The sequence below is a fragment of the Haemorhous mexicanus genome, chromosome 5 (assembly GCF_027477595.1).
Source record: "Haemorhous mexicanus isolate bHaeMex1 chromosome 5, bHaeMex1.pri, whole genome shotgun sequence".
Lineage (NCBI taxonomy): Eukaryota > Metazoa > Chordata > Aves > Passeriformes > Fringillidae > Haemorhous > Haemorhous mexicanus.
This window is the reverse complement of record NC_082345.1, coordinates 14,059,400-14,067,500: the sequence shown is the minus strand read 5'-3', so window position 1 is coordinate 14,067,500 and position 8,101 is coordinate 14,059,400. Positions and strand designations below refer to the sequence as shown.

The 8,101-nt window shown below is 50.4% G+C and overlaps 1 protein-coding gene across 2 annotated transcripts in view; it reads right to left on the bottom strand.

The window, feature by feature from the left end:
• DENND2A (DENN domain containing 2A) overlaps positions 1-7,929 on the bottom strand; it is a 58,401-nt gene extending 50,472 nt beyond the window's left edge. For both annotated transcript variants that reach the window (XM_059845955.1, XM_059845956.1), the window contains exon 1: positions 7,803-7,929. The gene's annotated coding sequence lies outside the window, so the exon portion shown is untranslated. The remainder of the gene's footprint in view (positions 1-7,802) is intronic.
• Positions 7,930-8,101: the final 172 nt, after the last annotated feature.

Here is an 8,101-nt window from a genome sequence, read left to right as displayed (position 1 = left end):
AAAAAAACATTAAGCAAGTGGAACTGAAGCAATATCTTACATGTCAGAATAAGTTATTAAAAAACCCCAAGCAACCAAAAAACCACCTCATGAAATTCTGACAACATTTTATGAAATTTGTGCCTTTTAGAGGTGATCCTAATTTTCCTTGAAACATACCCAAAATTGTCTTTGACTAGTGGAGGAATTTATGAATTTAACAGGGGAAAACCCTTGGTTTCCCACTGAATTTGAGTAAGCAAAATCATTCTATAAGGAGAGTTTCCTGCTGTGCAAACAAGAGGATGCTGATCGGGCAAGGTTCAGCACAGACTAAGCAGCAATAGCTGTCAGGATCCTTCACCACCACAAGTACAGGGCTGTTATGTGAGAGGTGACACCATGGCAAAACCTCTGCGTGGAGTCACTCACAGTAATCTCAGGGGACAGAGACAGAAATCTGATGCAAAAACAGTTACCATGTGTTGGTTTCCCAGTAGGAAACCTCTCAGGCTTCTCTCAGAGTTTGACAAAGCTGAGAAACAAAAGCCAGATAGATCAGGGCTTCTGACATCATCTGGAAAAAGCTCAATATCTTACACATTTCTTTACAGTAACAAATTGTCTCGTAGAATTTGACTAGGGATTGCTGTACATGCAGCCTAGCATGTCAAGGCAGGGAAAACCAGATTCTCAGTTACTTAATCCCAAGCTCTCTGAATTCAAGGAAAAAGCTGTCATGGACCAGTAGATTGTGGAGGATACTCCAGGGTCTGGTTTTGGCCAGATGTTGATTTTTGAAGCGCTACATGTGCTGATGCAGAGACTTCCTTCTCAGTTTTAGTAAGGGGCATTTATTTCCCTTTGCTAGCAAGCCACTCTGAGCTCTGGATAACCCAAGACTCAACTCTTACCCAAAAGCTCTGCGAAGCCTTTGGGATCACAGCATCCTTGGCAGCTGAAACACATTTTATTGTGGTATGTAGAAAACACACATCTTCTGCAGGGCCTTAATGTTTTTAAAGAGAAATCTCCAATAGTCTGAAAAGTCTCAGGGAGCTCTTTCCTTTTTAATTTAGAAAGGTGGCGTTTGGCTGACACTGGCAAGCAAACTCATATTTATGAAGTGCCCTCTCAGTGTCCCGTGAAATTTGCCATTTCCCTCCATGACAGTCAGCACTATCTGTCACGAGAGCACAATCCCCTGGGACAGGAGCCCCGAGCCCCTGCGCTGCTCTCCCTGCAAACAGATGTGTGCACGCTCCCCAGCTCGGAAAGTCACGGCCGCCTCTTGGCAGAGAGCTACAGCAGCTGCACATCTGCAGAGGGGAAAACCTTTCAGCAAGAACTAGAGGGGGATCTCATCCTCCCCCCCACCTGCAGAGCAAGCTCAGCATTTGTTCCTCTCCAGATGACACCCCGATGGGTTGATTTAATCATTCACACATGCGTGCCTATCCACACTGCTTCCAAAATACCAGGCCTGTGACTGCATCTCACCTGAACTGCTCACAGCAACAGGGCTTATCAGCAAGCACTTGGCAAGAGGCCTTGCAGGGTAAGAAGAGAAAATCCACATTCAAGGGCGCTGCTAATATAAAATGATTCTACAGAATACAGTGGGTGAGCGAGAGACCACTTGTGATGAGGAGAACACCTAAGCACACGTTTGATTTTAAGTCTGTGCTCAAAGCATATCACTGTCTTCAAGCAGACTGTGTGAAGTCCAGTTCCAAACTTCCCAGAGCAGGAATGATGCACTGCCCTGGGAGCCAAAGCACTCGGATGGGTGGATTGAAGCATGTGCCTGACCTACATGTCTGCCTAAACGATTTGCCAGACTGGGGGCACTGTATAGAATATTTAAATGTCGCAGCAGCACAGAAACACTTCATCACTTTTATTCCCAAAGGGAAATCTAATTAAAACACAGAACATCTAGCCATTTAAAGTTATTCTGCTTACAAAGAAACAGCAAGTCTTGCTCCCTGAAACAGTCTCTCCAGTGGGTTGCCAGAGTCCCCAATACGTTTCTGGAAATACAACTTATGTGCCTGAACTTGGCCAGGAGCCATCTGCTCTCTGGGATCTGTAGGATCAGGAGTCTCAAGGTCTGGCAGGGTCTCATCCAGAACTCTTTCAACCACTTCCAAGTGAGGTGGCACCTTTCCCCACTCAAACTGCCCCTGACCATCACCACTTCTTGACGTTTTAAGTGTCTGGGACAGATTTTCAAATGAGTTCGGAGCAAAGCTTTTGTGAGCTGTTCTCCAAGACCAGCTTTTCTGCCAGGCACAGTCTCCTGCACAGATATCCTACCAAGGCAAAGCCTTTCCAAGCAAGGTCAGCATCCCACATGCTGAACTGTTCAGCCAATCTGATTACTTACCATGATGCCTGATGAGGAGATGGGCATTTGGAAATTACAGCTGCCAGCACCTCCTGGCAGAATCTATCTTTACATTAGGCTCCATTCAGATCAACAGCTCTCTGCTGTATGTATTCTAGAGGGACTGAGAGCAGTTGAACAAACCTCCACCAGCATTTGCAATATTGTTTCACAGAGGAAGCAAGACTGGCCTCAGTTAAAGGATGCCACACACACTTGAAAACAAAGCAGTGCTCCTACAATGGCTCACATGGCAGCACCTGCCTTATTAGCGGCACAGCACCAGTAGCAGCAAGTCCCAGAGTCCACTTCAGGCAGCACAGAGAGGGCTGAACCACAGCTGCCTTACCTGTCTAGCTTCCTTCCTTTTGCCTTTTACTCTGATCTTCCATCACTCATCCCAAAATGGTCCAGGCCCCTTACTCGTGCTTCTAGATGAGATCTTGTCAGCCCTGCACGTGGAGCCAAGTGCATGAGGAGCCCAGGGGAAGGCCAGGGCCATCTGTTACAGGCTTTTCTCTCTGTGAGTTGGTGTTTTTATTTTAACTCCCTCTGCTTCTGGGCCCCTCTTCATCTCTCGCTCCTCCCATCTCCCTCTCTCTGCTCATGAGGACAGAGTTTCCATCCTGGCCCTGGGCCAGCACATGTATGGGCAAAGGCAGAGCTCAGGAAAAGCCATCTTCTGCTCCCTTTCATCACATAAACACTGCCAGTCCCCAGCCCAGGAGCACAGGGCTGAGCCAGAGCTCTGCCTGCAGGGCAGGGGGACTGAGGAGCAGCAAGTCCTGCCTGGGCTGGACAGGGCAGCTTGGCTGCAGTGCAAACATCTCCCTCCCAGCCCTCCTGCTCCAGTGAGCAGCCTGAGCCTTCACCCCAGCCAAGGAACTGCTTGTTAGAAGGCCGACACAGACACAGGCACATCTCACATTCAGCAAGGGTCATGTGTAACAAGCAGCACATGCAGGTAAACAGTCAAGCCAAATTCTTGTTTGTGCCAGCCATTAAACCCTTTGCAGAAGACCCCAAGCAAACCTGACTGGCAGTGCCCCAGCACTGGGATGAGAATCTTGCCCTAAGAAGGCCTCAGAGGTGTGCTAGCTCCTAACAAGTTTAGTGAGTAAAAACTGACCTTAAATCACCACTAACTCTTGCATCTACTTTGCTAAAGCCTTGAGAGTAACAGTATGCCCACTGCAGCTGGCTTCCCTAACCCAGGGAGGGGAAAAAGCACTGAAGCAAAGAATGAAGATTATACCAGCACTCACAGCATTCATTCCAGAAGGACATTAGTCTTTCAAGCCTCTGCCCTTCCAACTATGCTTGACTTCCTTCAGCTTTACTATGGGATAGTACTGTTTTCAAAAAAGACAGAAATTATGTCCTCAATACATGTTATCTGCATTAAAGAAAGGAGTCACAGTGTTTCAAACTTCTTGCAAGGAAGATTTCCTATGAGCCCACTTTTGGGGTTTTTGTTGCACACACAGAGCACCCCACATTTGCCCAGCAAATGTTTAGGCAATGTGTTTACCTCAGAGCAGTACGAACTCAGGGGGTTTCAGCACAGGATCACCCCAGCCATCATGCCAGGATTATCCCAAGAGCACAGTCAGTCCCTGTGAGCAGCTCCAAGGATGACAGGCTGGAACCACATCATAGGGTTCAGAGCTGCTCAGAGTTGTCTCAGCACAGCACAGACTGGATCATCATGATGGCAGAACACCAAAGGTGTCTTGCTGCCATGAGTCCCCAGCTCACTGAAAGACATAAGCTGGTGAAGACTCACATGAGTGGTGGGTAAGAATCCACTGCTTTCAGCAGGAAAGGCCTGGGGAATTCTTATTATAGTTTCACCTCATCAGCCCCATGTCCACAGACACAGAGCACCTTGACCCAGTTGGGTGGTGAACCATGTAAAGGCTGGGAGAGATCAGCCTATAGGACCTTAAGTGTTTATTTATGTAAGACAGTGCTGATGCCTTTTAGTGTTTTATACCAACCTTGAACTGACCCTCAGCCTGCTCTGTGCTAAGCTTCCACCAAAGGACACAGGCCTCGGCTGAAATCCCAGGACACAGAGGTCAGAGATCCCAGGGACTCTAGGTCAGAGATCTCAGGGACTCTAGACTGTCTTAGGCACCCACTTCAAGGTCACCCAAGGTCCCTGCAGAAGCCACATTTCACAGTAGCGCAGCCATTTCAACAGCATTTCAGAAGCACAGCCTTCCTGAAGCTGGGAGCTCAGTCACGCAGTCACCTTCCCTAAAACCTGGGCTGAAGCCACCCCCAAACACCGTGCATATCCTCACATTTCAGCCTTTGCTTCAACTTCCAGGAGCTGATAAATCATCTCCAAGGTGAAGACCAGAAAAAAAAATCCCATAAGCAAGATCAACTTGCTGTTGCCCTTTCCACTGCACTTCAGAGCTACAGTCAAGAAAACACTGTTTCTTTTCCTCCTTTGTGCTGTGAAACAGTGCTCACAGATACCTCAGACACAATGTTATTTGAGCTGTATCTAAGCAAAGCCAGGATCACTCATTTACTGTCAGGATTGAATGAAACAAGAAATTTCTTTCCAGCTCCATCCCACTCCCTCCTTCCCTCGGGAGAGTCTTCTCAGCCTGAAAGGAACTGCTATGCAAGTGCATTAAAAGTCCTATTTCAGCATTTCTTTCATAGTAGAGGCCTCTTCCAGCCAGCTCTTGGGATCCTGCCAACAGACATATCAGCCACTAGTACTCAAATCCTTCCGCTAAAAAACGCTTCCCTAAAGAGCTTGCACCCCAGTTCTGAAGGCCTGATATCATCACAATTAACCAGCTTCCACAAGGGTTTAAGGCAGGTTCTCCTCCACTTCCACGGGTTTAATGGTGCACTACACAGCCTTTTCTCCCCTCAGTCTGGCCCCCACTTAGGAAGGAGCAGCTTCCACACAGTTCCAGTCAGGAAATAAATGTCAGGTGTTACAAAAGGAAGGGAGGACCAGCTGCTTTGAATGATGCATGCAGGGGATCCAAAAGAACATGGCACTCATCAGATACTTCTGAAGTGCTCAGCATCTCTCCATCTTTAAGAGACTGGCTCTGCTGTGTGACGATTTCATCAGCAAATTTCTTAAACTTGGGGAAGGATTGAGCTTGCTTCTGTGCTCCCAGAGTGCCCAGCAAAATAGAGATTTGAAGTCTTGTCTGTAGAATTAGTTGTCATGGCTGATATTAAGAGTAACTCGTTGGAAAAGCTACTCCTGGATTAAGATCATCTCCGAAAAACACAGCTTACGGGGTCTTTATTTATTATCTCCTTGTCAAAATGAACATTTCTAACATGTAAGTACAACAGGCATGGGAGAAAGACAAGCCTATTGTGTCTGACAAAGGATCTAAATGTTCTTCTTGTTTCTGGAGAACAGAAAGCACACACAGAAGTTGTCTTTGTAGACAAAACATCCTAAAGCTTTCCCAGGGCAGCGAGCTGGGGGCAGTACTGAAAGCAGCACTTTGGGACCCTCCACATGCACTTGAGCTCTACAAGGAATGCTGCACTTTAGATCTGAGCTGATGAGCAGGGAGTATCTTCTGCGTGGACTGCTAGGACATGGACGTGCCGAAGGCCAGCCCAGGCTTCAGCACACAATCTTCTCACCCACGCAGGCAGAGTGGTCCCAGCACAGCCATAAATCTTTCCTCTGCTTTTTGCATCCCTGGCCACTCCAGCGCCCTTTGTTTTCAGTGCTTTCTCTTCCGTTTCTCCAAAAGGCGTCTTATTACCCTGGGAATCCTGTGGCTTTCCTCTCATTTCCATACTTAGTGTTTTCAGTTGTTTCCAAGCCTGACCCAACATAGTAGTTATCCATTTTCACAGGCTGAAACACTGCCTGGATTATTTTGAAAACCCAAACAACGACCAAACAAAACCCCTAAAACCCAACATGGACCAAACCCCACAAACACTACTCCAATGACAACAATTCAGAGCACAACACAAGGGTGGAGGAAATGCATTCCTTTCCTCTGCCAGGATGCAGTAACAACTCCCTTTCTGGTGGTTCAGAAAACAGGGCCAGTACACATTACTGGACCTCACTACCGCACACCAAGAACCAGTGGTCAGTAAGGTGGCAGCCAGCACAGAAAACAGCTTTTCAATCCACTACTACCACCAGCAGCTCCGCTCACAGCAGCAAATAAAGGCCCCATGGAAATCCCTTTGGTCATCTCTATCCTCCCAGCTGAGCTGCAGGATGGAGATGCCCTTCTCCAAAAGCAAAAACCTGAAACAACTACTGAAATGGCAAGAGCAAAGGTGGCTGGGAATAACTTAGGGTCAGGAACAACTTGCAGACCTGTCTTGGGAACAAGATGGGTTCTTGTAAAGAGCAGAATTAAGGGCCATGTTAGCACTTAGTCATTGCACCTATGAGGCTCCAGTGCAGATCCAAGCAGTCAGAAAGCCTCAATCCCCCATGACCATCACTTTTCCAGCACCAAGCATCAAGAGACATGCTTACTGGACACTCAAAAAACCAAAACCTCTGAAAGTGCCCTAAATACACCTGGCATGATTTTACCTTCCAGTTTGCATTTGACACCTTGGGACCACAGCAGCAGCCAGCTGTAATTTCTTCCTTGTTCCCTTCCCAAACAACATTCCCTTCTACCAACTCCCTGTCCATTAGCGCCCATCATCCTTGGGTACAAGAGCGGGAAGGTATTCACCTCCCCAGGACAGGTGAACACTCCCACCGACCCCCACCGGGAGACAGAAATGCCACCCTGATAAGGCACCGGCTGCACACAACTGCAAGCGCTCCTTCCAGCCAAAGGCAAAGTAAGAGGAAAGCAGGCTACCCAGAGCAGAGAGAAAAGTGCAGGGCTAATATCACAGGCTATCCAGAGCAGAGAGAGAAGTGCAGGGCTAATACCACACGGGGATTCAGGGTTTTGCCGAACCGAGAGCTCCGGCTGCTTGCTCCGGCAGGGCCCGGGCTTCCCCCAAAGAATGTGCTTAGCGTTTCCTCCTCTGTTTTGTGCTGGAGACCGAGGCAGGGTTGAGTTCACTCAGGGGCCCCGTGCTGGGTGGCGGGGCTGCCATTGCTCCTGGGCCCCACCGCTCCCGACCCGCTCGGCTCGGCTTTTCAGCAGCTGCCCCGGTCCCCTCGGCCCCGAGCCCCCCGGCCGAGCCCCGCTCCGGCAGCGGGCCCGGCACCCCGCGTCCGGCGGGAGCAGCAGCCGCCCCGTCCCGGCGGGAAAGCGGCTCCCGGTGTCCGGGAGCGCGGGGGGACTCGGCTGGCGGCCCCCGCTTTCCCTCTCTGCAGCCGGGATGAAGAAAAGCCAGTTGGGGCGCGGAAGGAAAGAGGGAATTGGGGATTTTTTTAGAGCGGCACCTCTGCCCGCTCCTCTATCGCGTTCGCGTTCCCTCGGCGCCTCCCTACCTTCCTCGGCGGCGGCAGCGGAGCGGGGGGGCCGTGTCCCGGCATGACGGCGGCGGCGCCCGGCGCCGGGCTGGCGGCTGCGGACCCGCGGCTGGGGGCTCCCGCCCGCCCCCCGCCGCCACCGGCCCCTGCCCCGGCCGCCCTCCGGCGGGAGCGCCGCCCCGTCCCGTCCCGCCCCGCCGCCGAGGCAGCCGCGCCCGCCCCTCGCTTCGGGCATGGAGCGTCCTGTGCTGCCCGCCCGGGAGAAGGGGGATGCCCGGGGGAGGGGACGGGGGCTGCCGGTGTCAGCAGAGCAAACC